This window comes from Phodopus roborovskii, unplaced genomic scaffold, assembly GCF_943737965.1.
Source record: "Phodopus roborovskii unplaced genomic scaffold, PHOROB, whole genome shotgun sequence".
Lineage (NCBI taxonomy): Eukaryota > Metazoa > Chordata > Mammalia > Rodentia > Cricetidae > Phodopus > Phodopus roborovskii.
The window spans coordinates 1,172,115-1,189,168 of NW_026126487.1; positions in this window are offsets into that span (position 1 = coordinate 1,172,115).

A 17,054-nucleotide genomic window follows, 5' to 3' on the forward strand; every position below is an offset into this window, starting at 1 on the left:
TTCCCCATTGGTCTTACATACCTGCCTACCACTTTAGCCTCCGTGAGCTTTTCTCCCTCCTTCCCTTCTCCGGTGGTGTGAGGGTTCTTTAAAGGGGTTTGTGGCTGTGCTGTCTGCTCTTCCTCCTTCATCTGCGATGGTTCAGTGTAGAGTGCACCCCCAGGAGCTTATGTTTGAGCATTTGTTCCTCAGCTGGTGGTGCTGTTTTAGGAATTTCTGGGAACCTTTGCACCAGTGGCAAAGATGGCAGTCACAGAAGTGAAACTGTAAGTCCCTTCCTCCCCTGACCTGCTGGTCTGTTTCATATACATAGGAGCCAGCAGCCTCATGCTCAGCGTCCAGAACAAAGGCCTCCATGCCTTCTCCTCCATAAAACTGTGAGCCAGATCCTTACTTCCCTCACTGGCTTCTTTCAGAGAGTTTTCTAGGCAACAAGAAAAGTATCCATCATGCCTCATCTTTGTAAGGTCCTTGCCGGGATGGTCAGCTATGGATGTGGACAGTGTTCCTGATTTTAGAAGCCCTACCTCCCTGAGTGCAAAGAGATCACGGACCCAGCACCCCCATAGTGCAGCTCCTTGCACATTCTCTGGTTTTTGCACTCTGTTCAGTGTTGCCCTGACACTTTCTGAGTAGGTAGATTTCATCATTTATTAGGTCCTGTGCTTCTTTGCCCCGTTTATTTTGAATGTGACTCATTATTTGTAGGCTTATTGGTCAGAAACTGAGAGCAAATCCCGGAGGACAGGTGGCACACATCCTGAAAGGAAGAAGTGTATGTAATCTTTAAATAATGAGAACCAAGAGAGATGCACAGTAATACTGACACTCAGAGATTTGGGAGAAACTGTGTATGCAAAGTTTTAATATGCTTCCATCCTCTTCCTAATCAGGACCCAGCCAGAACAGACATTCCTACGTTTCGGACTTAGTGTCCTGGGCCTGCTTCTTAGCCTCCTCCACCCTTAGCTTCTATGAGATTAAGGCCTCTATATTTACTGCCATAGAGGCCTCCTAGATGCCTTACCCTTTGACTGACAACTGTTTACAAGCAGCAATGGGACTTAGCAATAGTTATCCACAAACACCACTCTTTACTCTGCAATTGTCCCCACATTTTTCAGATATTAGTCATTACACCATTTGTGGGTTCCAGTCTGCTAGGACATTATCCCTTATTGCCACAAAAACATCTAATCATTGTCCTGCTCCCTTATGACAGGTGTTCTCTGTTCTACCTACCTCCAAAGATGAGTCCTCATTGCCACTCAGCCTTCAAGAGACCCAGCTCCAAAAATCCTATCTTAGTCCTTAATTTCTACAGCCACTTCTATTACCAATTGGCAGGTGTTGTTCACCAGGAAGCATAAATCTAAAGTGGAGTTTAGTGAGCAAGAGGCTTATTAGCAGCTTTGGGGATAGGCATCCATAATAGAGATGGATTCCATGGCGTGGTCTGAGCAAAGGCCTAGGCAACTATGTATGGGAGACTAAATTGAAGAAACAGTTCCAGGACTTTAGTAATTTATATCCTCAAGTCATTGAACATGGCTGCTCCAAGAAAGGGGTATCACCTTGGGCAAAGTGACTTTCTTGCCTTGAAGCAGTTGTGAAGTCTGGAAAGTGTGATCTGAGTAGAGGTCCAGGCTCCTAGTCCACTTTAGGATATAATGCATGCAAAACAGAATGAGGTGACATCTTTATTTCAATTTCTCTTACTCATACATTGGGATTCTCATTCCATCCTTTATTTAGTCAGCATTCTGCTGTGGTGAGAAATGCAGGTGATGACAAGCAACATTCTTGTCTCATTCCTGACTTGGCGGGGGAAGGGATTAATGTCTCATATTTGACATACCTGTTTCTATATATGCATTTTGCTATGTATTAGTTTCTCTTCTCCTACTATCCTTTAAATAACAGCTGCTGAATTTAATTAAGTGGTTTTTGTTTCTGTTGGGATGATGATGTAATCTACTGAAGTTAATGGCTTGTTCTCTAATTCACATTCATTTATAGTGACTTTAAAATGTTAAACTAAACTTAATTCATGGGGTAAAGCCAACATTGCTAGAATCTTACATTAAGATATTTTTACCTCTGTGATTTGGATAAATTAATCTATATTTCTTTTCTTCAATGCTTTGTTAGATTTTGTATTTGAAGTCATGCTGACATCAGCAGACAAACCGGGAAACATTACCTCTATTTCTGTAAGACCGATATTTGGTATTTCTTAGCAGATCCAGCCAGTTCCTAGTGACTGCCCTGAGGCCCTGTGTTTGTTTGTGGGAAATGTTTTACTTCATTAGATTTAAGACCATCCAAATCTTCTTTGTTCTGAAGCAAATGTAAATGACCCATCTTCTTATGCATGTACCCACGTCATGGAAATTACCCAGTGTTTTCTGCTTCCTATTCTTGTGGATGTTTCCTTCTGCCATGTTTGAGCTGCACTGCTTTGGAAATTGAAATTGCTTTGAGCAGGAAAGTGGCCCTAACTATGGACTCACTTCTCTGTACCCCTCTTCTCACCAGGCTAAGGGTGTCTGATTCCCTTCTATCTTGGAAGGTCTCTAATTGCTTCAAAGCAATATCCTTGTAAACATTCTTCCTCTTTCCTCATTGTTCATAGCACACCATACAGGTTTGTCTACTCTGTCATCACAGGGTTTGGATCTTAAAGGTCCTCAAAGAAAGGCCCCTGGGATGGAGGCTGATGTGTGAATCTTAGCTTGATGTTATGGTGAAGAGGTAAAGCCTTTTAACAGATGGGACTTAGTAAGCTATTTTAGGCGACTGGAAGCATATGTCCTTAATAGGATTGTGGGACCACTGTCTGTTTCTTATTTTCACACCTGGCTTCCTATGCTGCAGGAAGCCCAAAGCAATGGGGCTAAATGGTCATAGACAGAAAGTTCCAAACTGTGAGTTCAAATTAATATCTTTATTTATAAGCTGATTTAACTTAGATATGTATGTGTAACCTATACATCCATGCTCACAAGAAATGAAAATGGTCCCCACACTGTTAAAATGAATATCTGACTGATAGATATAAATTGGAGTCTATAATTTACTTGTATCTGACTATTGTTAGAAATATTTGTACCGTGGGAGAAACACAGGTACATTTTTATACAGCACTCTATTTCTTCTTATAGTAGAGACAGTTTATTTCTGAACAGAGATATTTGGATTCAGGTACTCCGTGCTTATCAAAGCAATTTGCAAACACTAAAATTGTCATCATTTCAGGACAGCAGGGCTCCTGATCAATATAACCACCTACTCTCATTATTTGGTAAGTGTTTTATGATGTTTCTAGAAGATGGCCATCAGCAAGAAGTAACATGTTCTCAGTAGTAACATCGCCTGAAAATGGCTTAGATGTTTAACATTCATCACACTTAGTTCGACAAAAAAAAAAAAAAAAAAAAAAAAAAAAAAAAAGAGAGAGAGAATACCTTGTATAATTATCATCACTTATCTTAATCTTCTTATTAAGATCAAGAATGATCAGGCTCAAGACCAGACCCAAGCATAAGAGAGTGACAGATGTAAAACTTTAGAAGCATTATACCAAGAGATGGAAAGTTATCCCCTCAATTCAATATGCAGCTGCTAGTCTAATCACTAATCACCGTGGAAGAGGGTAACTTCTGAGGAATGCAGTGTAAACTCTCTGTCTGAATAAAGCCAACTTTTCTAAACAATTTCTGAGTTTTAAGAGCTGTTTTAAGAGCTTTCATCAAGGAGCTAGTGGTCTCAGGAATTTCAAGAGAACTTCTGCACCTGAACCAGACTTCTTAGGAACAACCATAGTTAAGGCACTTGGATAGATAGTGGCTACAGGTAGAAATGACAAGGGTAGCCAACTCCAGCTGTGAGCTCTCCTGCTTAAACTCCCCTCTGAAATGCCTTTTAACTCAATCTCTCTATTTAGAACTCCATTACCCTGTGTTTAAAACAAAGACAGCCCATTGAAAACAAGCTGTAATTACAGTCTTTCAGGAAAACAGCATTTACCAGAACACGCCTTTCAGAATGGCACAGTGTGTCACCCCCACAGTGCACGGCACACAATTACATCCGTCACTGCTCTAACAGTATGCTCCGTGTCAGCAAATCCACATCAGCCTCATAAGTTATGAAACATGGATGCCTTAGCACCAGACTTTAGAATGTGCTCCCAAAATAAAACTAAAAATCAGCTTATTCCTCACTCAGAAATTGAAGCTACACTGGGAGAATCACTAATCCTTGTTTTAGAAAAATAATGATGTATTTCATTTATTGACAGCAAGATGATTGCCTGAAATGTTTTCTCATTATGCCAAGATCTCGAGTGAATTAACTGCTGCCAGGTAAGCCAAGGTTAAAACCATACTACAGGTGTATATTTTAACAAAGTGTGGGGGGGAAATGGCAATAATAATAAATAAACAATGCCTATCACTAGCAGAGAATTGTTAATTCAGAGAATATGTTAGAGTATTTTATCTGATAAGCAACTCGGTCGTCACTGAAATTAAATTAGGTTTCTGAAAATGAATATTTCATTTTTAAGACTCTGTTGCTTGGAGACCTGGAAAGACAAGGTTGGCAGAGCCTGAGACAAGAGAGGTGTTGTGAGGGCCAATGCTCCCCACTCCTGGAAACATTACAAGGGAGGCATAACAGTGATGGTGGTCCAAGGGGGTTCATTAGAGATGCCAGGATGCGTGTCATTGCTTCCATGTTCAGAATGTCTCTCTCTGCCATTTGCCGTTATTACTCACACTTAAACCGGGTAGATATGATGCCATAGATCCAAACAACACTTAGCTTAAGAAACATGGGGCAAGGTAAAAAAAAAAAAAAAAAAAAAAAAAAAAAAAAAAGCAACATGACAGCAAAGTATAGGGTGTGTCCCAAGGAGGGATGGCCAGCAATAGGGCTACAGAAACTCAGGTCAGTGCTTCAATAGGATGCACATCTTCCTGGCTACCTGTGTTTTCATCGGAGTCACAACACAGAGCACTCTCTCCCTTTACAACCACAGAATAATTTTTGAAATGGTAAGTGCTTAATGGGTTCCTGAATCTGTAGCAACAGCACCCTCTGAATCTAACCTGTACTCAAGATTAAGCTAAAAAGCAATTTCCCCAGACTTCCTTGTAAACCAGGGCAGCCAATTGACTATCTTGGGACAGAGGAGATGGAGCCAGAAGTTGCATGCATACTCTAAAGAGTTTTCTGTGTGGGTTCTTGTTCATTCACTCCTCCCCCACCCTCCTGTAGGTTGGGGTGTGAATGTGATGGTGAGGCCCAGATTTTACCCTATGAAGCTAGATCTCATGCAAGGTGATGAGATGGAGTTAACCCTGGTTCTTAGATACACACTCTGAACAAAGGAACTCAGTAACCTTTACCTCTACCATCAGTAGACAACACTAACAGAGAGAAATGAATGCCCCTCTAGGTGCCAGATGTTTAGGGTCCTTTTCTATTATTATTAATTTATTTGTTTTACATTCCAATCCCAGTTCCCCCTCCCTCCTCTCCTACTGCTACACCCCCCCCCAATCTGCTCCATGGAGAGAATAAGGCCTCCCCTAGGAAATGTACTAAGTCTGTCATTTAGGGTCTTTTTAAAAATATAAGTACAGTTTTCATCTCAACTGACAGTTTAGATCTGAGTAGATTCTATCTTAAGGCATATATTTTCATTCTAGCATTTGTCCATATCCCAGCATTCTACTTATCTTGGTTCTCCCTCTCCTCCATTCATTAGGATATGTACAAATTGAAGTCACAGCCAAAATTTATATAGCCTTATTTGAAAGTCTCCTTCATTCATCCTTCCTTCCTTCCTTCCTTCCTTCCTTTCTTCCTTCCTTTCTTCCTTTTTTATTGAGTTGCTAGCTCCTCCTCAGCCCCCTTACCCCCCCCCAGAATTCTAGTTTCAAAGCCAGGGTTGGTAGACCATGACAATAACCTCAGCACTGGACAGATTAAGGAAGTAAGAGACCAGTCCAGGCTACAAGGTAAGGCCTAACGAAAGAAAGGAACAAAGGAAAGAAAGAAGTAAGGAGAAAAGGAAGGAAGGAATAGAAGGAAGGAAGGTAAAGGAAAGCAAAGCAATTGTTCCAAGTGTAAAATTTATCCAAATAAATAACCTTGCTTCCATCACCATAGTGATTTGCCCAAGAAATAGACTGGTGGCCCAAGCTGGAATGGTCAGAGTTATTTTCTAGCATATCCCTAGAGAACTATGAAATAGTACTCGACTGTGTAGCCCTTTCACAACTGAACAGAATGATATCAGTATACAGACAAGGAAAGGACAGAAGCCCTGTCCTGGTCTTTAGTTAGCCTAAACCAGGACCCTAAATGTTATAGGCCCTATGAGTCAATTCCCAAATGAGGAAAAATTATAAAAAGACGAAAACAACAATTTTGTTGTAGGTTAGTGTGAGATGGGTGTTGACATTAGCATACAGTATTACCAAGGATTCATACTCTTCCAATCAACACCCTTTGGTTGTTCCCTCCCACCCCAAAGGAATATCAAAAGCCAAACAACAAAGGGTTAAGAAAAAGCAATACGGAATACTGTCTGGTTATCGATTTGGATCCTTTGTACAGTTAGATTTCATTCTTCGAAGTGTGGTTTTCTTCTTCCAGGCTAAGCATAAGTTACAGAATTCACATCTGTTACTCTGGCTTTTGTTCCCACCATGCCCCAGCATACAGAAAGTCCAAAGTAAAACAGCAAGATCATCAGGGGAAAGGACCTTTCTGTTACCCTACTCTGTGCATGCATGTCATGGGGTTACATCTACCTTTAAAGGTGTGTGTGTGTGTGTGTGTGTGTGTGTGTGTGTGTGTGTGTGTGTGTGCGCGCGCGCGCATCATGGGTGAGATGCACTTCCATTTTTATTACAATATCTAATTGTTCACACCATTAAGAATTTCCCTTTGGATTGTGCTGCTGTTGGTAAATGTCAGTGTACAAAGGACTATTGAGAACCACACTCCTCTTCAATCAGATAATGGCTAGATTATGTGCAGATGACTGGTACAGCTGTTAAGTTGGGAAGCAGAATGACCACCTTTTTCCTAAGCAATGTGCTGTCCATTTGAGGAGAAAATGGGACTCGAGGTTGGGATGAACAGACAGCAGCCCCTTTGAGTGGACTCTATGAGTGAAACAGTGTCAGTCACATGCACGATAATGTGATGAGTTTCCTTGTTGCCACTTTCCCATACCATCCTTACTCATCATCCTTACTCATCAGCATCATGTGAATAAAATCACTCATTTTGTCTTAAATAACTCACTAGTCAGAGAACATAGAACACTACCAAAAATGGAAATCCCTACCATCTGCCAGAGATTAGGAAGCATAGCAACAAATAACTAAGAAGAAGACAAGGACAAAATGCCAGGTAGATATTTTTGCCCACAGAAGCCTGAGAATTCTGTGTCTTTATAATCCCAAATCATTCTTATTTCACCTTGAACAATCTTGACACCACCAGGAGTGTGTGTCCTTGACTCACACACATACTGTTTGGTATTGGGACAAAGGAATAATCTGTGCTGTGGGGCCCTGCTGACAATTGAGGGAGAATTCAGGATTTGAGAACATCATGACTACATAGTCACAGCTGTCCAGCTGCTGGACCTGGGAGCAGAAATGATTGGGTTGTTTACAGTGAAGAATTCAGAGATGGGAATGGGGCAAGCATGCTAAGCTTTTGTAATAACCCACTGTTTAGCAGCCTAGGAGTTTAACAGCAGCAGACAGTTAGCATTTACTTATCCTGTTCCCAACACTAGGATGGGCATTTCAGCATTTCCTCATTCGACCCCTACAACATAAGAAGGTTGCTATGGTTCCCATTTAACAAATGAGTGAACCAAGGAACAAAACTAATTCAAGTTTTGAAAATGGTAGAATGGTGAGTTCAGTCCAGAATTCTTTGTTTCCAGAACCCATGCTTTTCCACGCTGTTTTCAGAGAAACTGAGTTGACAGCTCAGGGCCATCCTGGCCAAGTCTCAGTACACAGCTCTTTGGCTGATGCTAAGAGCAAAGAGAACCTGGGTGTGGAGACATCCTTGTGCAACTCCTATGCTTGGGAGGTTGAGGCATGAGCATCTCTCATTTGAGAACAGTCTCGGTTCCATAGCAAGCTCCTGCCTTCTTCAAGAAAGGAAGAAAGCAGATGATATCTTCAGATTGTCTAAGCCCTTCAGAAATGGAAGCTGGCCAGTACTCCCTTCTTTCCTGGAACTGTAATTTGTCTGTCAACAATGAACACCACAGCTTGAAGGTAGACCTCCTCACTCTGAAACTGGGGAACAGCAGCCCTGCCTATCATCAACATCAATGGCCAAAGGCTGACCTTGCTGAGTTAATCAGTAGAGAAACTAATCAGTTGGAAAAAATGCAAATTTGTTTTCTGCACAGAGTTGGAAACTCATTATACTGAACCACTCCTTAAATTAAGTTCAGAGCAGTGCTGAAAATCTGGGTCAGATAAGAAACAATGGAGGGCTGTAATAAGCAGGCCTGGGCTGTGAGGTCTGAGTCCTGTCAGCAACAGCATTGGTGTTGATTTCTCCTTAGCCCCTTGACTGTGGTTACAGAGCAGAAAATGGCTTGCTCCACTTGGATGGGGTTTCTTTTCCTAGCTGGCATGTATGTAAGTGGAAGAACATTACCTTGCAAAGGAGATTCAATGTAGAGTTTGAATAGTGCACCACCTGCTCTTTACCTCATATTCCAACTATAAGCTGCTTCATCCTTCCAAATCAACACTAGATTGTTGTGCTGAGCTCCATGGGTCAGAAGAGCCCACAGCTAAAAATCCTGTGGACTGTCTTTGCTATCAAGAATCCCCCGGGTTACTCAGTCTGAAAAATCAGAACTGTCTCAGTTTGGTTTTGAAAATGTCAATTATTGCTTAAAACCAATAGCTGTCACTTAGAATTCCAGAGGGCAAAGTCAAAAATGGGCCCCACTCTCCCTAAGTGATTAAACAACTCAGAGAAAATCATCTCTGTGTCTCTGGACTGGGGCTAACTTCCTGTACCTTGGAAAACTGTAGTTGATTCGTGGAGAAGGTATCTACCTGGAACAGGCTCTACAGAAGGTGGGATGTTCGACTTACATGCAATATACGGTTCCACAAGTCAGCACCCTACCTTGGGATGTAATGATAATCCATAGGATAGAATTATCTAGAACCATAAAATAAAATACCTAATTTAAAGTGAAGTGCATTTCTCACAAACATAGTCACTGAATAGAGAAGGTCATTGGTAATATCTCAAAAAAAAAAACCAAAACAAAATAAGCAAGCAAACAAACAAATAAACAACAACAACAACCAAACCTCAGGAAGGGAGGCAGATAGCCATGATCAACAGTGAGCCAAATAGAATCCTAGGAATGTCCATGGAACAAAAGCAGTGCCAATTTGTATTTCTCTTTCAAAACCCTTTAAAGTTAGTAACATAGGCAAGACTCTAACCTGAAGAATAAATGATGGTGAGGCTGAGGGTATGATTCACTCTGGATAGTTGAGGGACTTCCACAGAAAATACAGAGCAGTATTCCTCTGCATATCTCTGGAAGATTATCTGGTTACATGTGGAAAAGACACATTTTTGTCATCAGAAAGAACTCTGCCTGAAGCTAGCTTCTTAGGATATTGGCCAGTTATCCTGTTTTTATGAGACACATGGGGGCCCATACCACTCTTCACCTGTCAGTAATGCCTGTTGGCTTTATCACCATTCACTTCTCTGGGAATGGCTTTTACCCTTATGCCCTGTGCCAAGACAAGCCCACTAGGCCATGTGATATGCTGCCATTACACCAAGTCTGGCTAATTGCCTGAATCTCGAGGCCGACAAGTTGAGCCCTTGTCCAGCAGACAATGAAAGAAGAGTCAGATAAATGTAGTTGGTCTGTCACCAGTCCCCACTGTCTGCTTTGTAGACTTACAATGTGTGGCATCATTGAGCTATTGGCATGTAGACTAACTCTAAGAGAGAGAAAGCTAAGACAGACCATGTGGCTCCTAAAGAGGAGAAATGGATCAAGTAGCCCCTGAGACTGAGGATGGGTCTTTGGTTCCCACTGGGTTCTAACATCTAATTTCTATGGCTGAGTTCAGCTACCCAGTCCTTAAAATATGTTTCCTTTCCTCACCTAGCTCTAGGATACTTTTCCCTGCACAACCAAGCTCTCTATGCAAGCACTAGTAAGTGTAAGCAAATCTGTATGTCTCTGTTAAGAATTAAACAGCATATATACACATGCTGTATGGAAACTTAGGCAAAATTATACTGTAATTAAACATTGTTTCTTTGGCTCTCATGTTCTGATCACTTTTATATGATCTTCTATTCTTTTGTTCTGACACATGAGGAAAACTGAGGCCAAAGAATGCTGAAACTGCGATCTCTAAGGTTTTGGCATCGCTTGCCTGTGCATGAATTTCCTTCCTTGATATAGAATACATTCTTCCTTTATTCTGGGGTTGTATAGGTTATTTTTAACATATTCCAATAATTCAAAAATACAGTGCTACTGTGTGCACACTTGTGTCCTTTTTTTGTCAAGTCTCCACATGGCATCCAGTGTGCTAAATTTTGTGACCTCCAAGTCCCATTTGGTCTTTGTTGCCCTTTCCTCATTCCAGCTTTCTCTTTCTATAGTGTCCATGTGAAATATCCCATCTTGGAGGCTGGGAAGATGGTCCACTTTCCCTATTGGGTGAGGACCAGAACTTAAATCCCCAGATCCATGTAAAATCCCCACAAATGTAGGGGATCTCCTATAACATGACACTTGGGAGGCTGAGACAGATCCCCCAGGGTAAGCTGACTAGCGGGAACTGGCAAGTTCTAGTATCAGAGAAAGTCTTTGCCTTGATTAATAAAGTGGAAAGCCACTCAAGAAGACACCTGATGTCAACTTCAGGCCTCTACACTCATCCTTACGTGTGTACAAACCCACTCACATCCTAGCAGCCACACATGTGCACAGGGCATAGAAGGAAGAGAAACTTTCCTTCTTAGATTTATATGTATATCTATTCTCTTTCCCATAATTTTAGCTTAATTTTTGTTCCTTTTCTCTGTTTTAAAATGGTTTTCAATTACATTTTTTAGCTTATTATTTCACTATTTGGCTGTTTTGTGTCAGTTTTCTATTACTGATTTGTGCGGCATCCATTTCCTGCAAATACTTCTCATGCTCAATTACTTCACGTCTTTTGAACCATGGATGAGTTGCTCTTACTTTTAATAACTGTTACACAATCATAATGAGAGTCATATGTTAAAGTTTTAGCTTCTTCTCCTTCTTCTTATTTATTATTATTATTATTATTATTATTATTATTCTCCCCCTGTTAGATCAGTGTCACTTAGCAATAGAACATGAAAAGAAAAAGGGGTAAAACTGAAATCAGAGACTAGAAGATTCATATCTCTTTGACAGAAAAGAGAATCAAATTCACAACAAGTAAGATGAAGCCAGGAGTCACAGCAGCAAAGTTTCTGCCTCCCCCTGAGCATTTGAGTCTTTCTATAACTCAGGTTGGCCAAAGTCAGAAAGAGGGGACTGCTGTGGAATATTAGTTGAAGATATGTTACTTTTGTTTATGCTGTGGAATATTTATTTAATGGTGCAAAGATGTGTTGCATTATTTTATGTTGTATTTTTTTTAACTCTGTGAAGCTGTGTTACTTTGTGTAATGGAGCTTTCTTTCCTACCAGCCTGGTCTCGCAATTACATCAGCCCCAAAGAAACACATAGACGCTATATTATTAATCTATGCATTTCCATGTAGTCTTATTTTACCAGGGAATGCCGGACCTGCAACTCCTTTGCCTGCTACATGATGACTGCTCAGTGTCTCCACAGAGAAGAGAGTGATTTCCTGTTTGTCCCTGCTTATATCCTGATTCTTCCCAGCTATGTCACTTCCTGTCTGGCCAGTCAGCCAATCACTGCTTTATTCATTAACCAATAAGAGAAACAAATACACAGAAGAACATTCCTCATCAACTTTGCCTACTTAAAACACCTGAGTGGTCTAATAAAGAGCTGAACAGTCAATAGCAAGGAAGGAGAAAGGATAGGCATGAATGGCAGGCAGAGAGGATAAATAGGAGAAATCTGGGAAGAGAACATTGAGGGGTAAGAAAAGGAGGAGAAAGAGAGGCGGATAACAGGGGCCAGTCACCTAGCAACACAGCCAGCCACAGAGTAAGAAGGAAAGAAAGGAATATAGAATAGAAAAAGATAACAATTCAGAGGCAAAAGGTAGATGGAACAATTTAAATTAAGAAAAGCTGGTTAGAAACAAGCCAAGCTAAGCCTGGGCATTCATAAATAAGAAAAAGTCTTAGTGTATTTATTTGGGAGCTGGATTGAAGGCCCTCAAAGAATGAAGAGTCAAGAGTAAAAGAGTTAGAAAAAAAAAAAAAAAAAAAAAAACTACAAGGAACCCCAGGATAAAATAGCCTCAAGTGGAGGAGAAGTAAACTAATAAGCAGCATGTAGGCAAGTCCTGTCAGTCAAGAATGTTTTGTTTTACTGTATTGTTGTTTAAATGAAGACCAAAGAAATATGCTTTTGAATAAACAAAGATTTAAAGAGTTTGGTAAAGTGTGTCTTAGATCTTTGGATTATAATTAGTTTTGCTGTTTAGTTGTTTATAGACAACCTCTCTCTTTCTCTCTCTCTCTCTCTCTCTCTCTCTCTCTCTCTCTCTCTCTGTGTGTGTGTGTGTGTGTGTGTGTGTGTAGTCTTAGTTGACTTTGACCATGTAATCCTCTTGATTCAACCTCTCCAAAAATAGGATACATGTATGTGCCACCATATTACCTTTAGATGGTTCTTAACTTCCTTCCAAGAATGCTTTGCAAGCATACTGTGTTATTATGAATGTCAGCCTTCGCATCTGGACAGGGAGTCTTATATTCCCCACAATGGATGTTGGCTAATAATGGCTTCAGCGTGTGCTCTCTCTAGCTAGGATATGTACACATATGTTAGACAAACATACATACATATTTTATGCATGTGTATTTGCATGTGTAGGTACAAAATATTTTGGTATATATGTGCATGTCTATATATAAAAATGTGTTGTTCAGTTGTGAACTTCAGAAATGAGAGACATTGGGCCAAGAAAGACAGCTCACTGGTTTACAACATTGGCTGCACTTGCTGAGGACCCCAGGTTCAATTCCCAGCATCCACATGGCAGCTCACACTTGTCTGTGTCTAATTCCAGGGGAATCCAATGCCCTCTTCTGGCTTCCTAGGGCACATGGTGAACAAAGTGGTGGAATACTTATACACATCATATAAAAATAAATACATGCTTAAAGAATAAAGAAATGAGAAGTCTTAAAAAGAATGTCAAAATGTTCACATTTATCTGAACAGTGCTTTGAGATATGGCACTCTATTTTTCAGTGCATTGGAAATATTCCATATTAAACACTTTTTAAGATTTTATAGTAGACAATCAATGGACATGCTCCTGTAGAAACATAGACTCCAGGCAGTGGAGATTAACAGTAGGTGCTCTTGCCTAGCTCATCAGCTCATTGGAGATTAGAGCTGAAATCGGTTTTTTTTTTTTTTTTTTTTTGTTGTTGTTTTGTTTTGTTTTTAGTTCACCATAATCATGCTACCTTCTGAAATTTTTAAAAAATAATTATAACTTCAAGATCAGCCATGCATCATTAAAAACTATTTTTCCTGTATTCAGCTTTCCTTGGGTTCCAAGTCTTTTTCCTGGGGATGGGTCGGGGGAGCTGGTTGAGTTTGGCAGGATTGTCACAAGAGATTGGTGAGCAAAAATGAGGTCTGTCTCCCCTGGTGAAGGGGACCATCTTTAAGAGTCTTTTCCCTTGGATTCATAAATGGATTTCTGCCTCATCTTGCAGTAAATCTGAGAGTAAAAGAATTCATAGGGCCTCCTAATGCACTTAATACGGCGTGACTGATGAAATGTGGCAGGCACAACACAATATCTAGTTTTCTGAAAACCACACTGAAATGAACCGTCCTGGCCAGAAAGTTAAAACAATACATAGACTGGAACAAGCAGCAAAGTTATTTTCCTTGATTCTTAGGTCTGCGCAGGCCCTCTGTGATTTGGATTACAAAGCACTTTCTGTGTATTTTCTGATGGCGGGTGACAGCTACTGTTTATTCCCAGAAACTCAAATTAATGGTTTTGTTAAATCGACTTTCAGCACTGCACACATAAGTCATCCCCTGGGGATCTGTCTAAAGGTCCAAGCCAGCTACATGTGCTTCAAAAGAAGTGTTCTTAAGCAAATAGCAAGAAAATTGGTTACCTGAATCCTGAAAGTCAATTGAGGTGCTGCCTGCAAGGACATGGGAGGGTCAGAAGAAACAAGTCTAAAGTGAGGAGTGACTTCATTGGCCCTTCCCCAGCATAACAATCATGTCTTGACACCAGGGGGGAGAGGCCAGTACTGAGACCTTGATTCCCTGCTCAGGTCTTTATTCTCTCTCAGCAACTTGTCCTGTTTCTAATGTGGGATCCCATAGAGGACCATGAAATGTGATAATGAAGGCTGGGCTAGCTCCATGGTGGGGTACTGTGACCTAGAATGTAGGAAGCCATAAGTTTGAGCCCTAGCAACAATTGCAAAATTACAAATTTGAAACCACTTTGTAGATGCAAACCACCATAAAATATGAGAAGTTGGGGCCTACTCCAAATGACTTGACAGATTTTGATGATCACTTCTGGAAGGCCTCACCCTCCCTGTGGAGTGTTGGGGAGTGAAATGGAAGGGGGGGTTGGGGGCATGGGTGACTGGGAAGGAGGGGGAACTGGGTTCAATATGTAAAATAATAATAATAATAAAGTTGAATGTTCAAAATTTTCAACTTCATGGCTTGTTCTCAGAAAGGCAAGAGTCCTCAGGGTATGAAATGAGTGTTGATAATGTGTTGTGAGAAGCAAGATAACAAATGTATATTTGTCCCCATGTGAGAGGGAGGGGACAGATATCCAGGATGTCATTTCTGATGAGCACACTGTCTCCTTTCTTCAGCAGGTGCCTGTCTCCAAGAATCGAAGGAGGAGCCAAGGAGACAGCAGTCTTCTCTCATCAGGTAGGGCAGACCTTACTCAAATTTATAGACATCAAGTAGAATTTCTAAGTTCTTTCTTCTTTTTCTTCTTTTCTTTCATATATTTTCATAATCGGTGGGAAGAGTGTACTGTCCCTCATTTCCTTTGTTGTTGAGAGTCAGAAACGAAATGATTAATCAGCTGCAGGAAGGATTCTGAAGATAACAGTGTAACGGAACTTACAGAAGTGCGTTAACAGCATATGTCTTCTTTAAGTTGAAAAGATGGGAGAAGGGTGGAGCTATAAACTCCCCAACCCGTGGCCTGCTAAAATACCTAAAGTCAATATCACCTACTCAGGGCCCCTTGTGAAGACATGTGAATTATATTAACGCCATAGTCACTCTTAGTGCTTGAAAACTAAGAAAAGCTAAGACTGACAAGGTCTTGATTCCAACTCAAAAAAAAAAAAAAAGCCCTTCCCACAGTGAAGAGGCTGCAAGTAGTTAATATTAGGAGTCTTCTGCTGGGCACAGCCGTTTAACTCTCAATTTGCTTATTCTCCTGGAAAGTGTGGATGGTACCACTCACTATACCTGCTCTTTGTGGAACAAGGCTGCGGATAGGCATGAGGTTTCAAGAGTAGAAAGCCCAGTGGACACACAAGCACTTGTGGTTGTGTTAACATGCAGTTCAAGGAGTTTGTTTCCCACTTGGAACTGGTCATCAGAGTGAAGGTGCTTTCATATGTAAAAGTAATGTTTCCCGATTCCCACATGTGAAAGACCCCAGAGTATGAATTGAGAATCCTCCAGGAGATTCATGAAGCACACCCCTGGACTCATTTCAAGGTCATTTCCAGAGATGGTTCGATAATATTAGATCCTGAGGGCTCTGACCTAATCAAGGAATTGGCTCCTTGTTGAATTTGTGATACAATGCACTCATGGGAAGTGGTGGAAGGTTGGGGAAGGAGCAGACAGAGGAGGATAGGTACTGAAGTTGTACTCTCAGGGCTCTTCTTGTGCCCTTAGCTCTTCCTGAATGCTTATTTCTTTCTGTTTCTAGACTAGCATGACATGTCTCTGCCCTACCTCCTGTCCCCATTGCTATCATGTTATGCCCAAGTTTATGAAGTCAAGTGACTATGATCTAAACCCTCTGAAACCAGACGCACTTAAGATAGTCAGGCTTTACGTTAACAGCAGAGGGAATGTTTGCACTTAGGTGTTGGCAATGTTCTGTGTGCTTTTACTTAGAGCCCTCTACTTCTTGGGAAGGCCCATGGATTCTCTTCAGGCAGTCTTTATTTCCTCTGAGGTTATATCATCCTTGTGTGTTCATGTGTATAGATATCAACATGTATATGTATGCACTTCTACCCACAGAATGGCATATTTTATCATTACCACAGGTCCATGGCCCAACCTTTTCCTATTAGCAAGAGCATCACTTCCATTCAGTAGTTATCTATCATCTACATCATCTGCATTTCAATGTAAATATTTGCATTTCACAAGAATATTTTGATGGCAAAACCTAGATGATGTATTCCCTTAATGCGTCCATTTCCATAAAAGCTACCATTTCCTTATGCTTTCACTTTCTGGTAGACAGTGAAACATCACAATTTCCATGAATGCTGGAGAGTGACTTTGCCAACAAAACCCAAAGCTCACAACCATGAAGAGTAAACTTTTTTTTATATATCCCAAGCCACTTTTGTCATGGTAAACTGTCATTATTACCCTCTGTTTAAAAAGTATGTAGATATTTGAAAGCCAAAAGTTTCCATTTTGGTGTTGATTCAAAATGGCCAAAATAAGCAATCCCTGCTTGTTACACACCTGCACTGATGGCTTCTTAGTGGCCCACTGACCATAGCAACAAACCTCCGAGAAAGGCAGTAAAGCTGT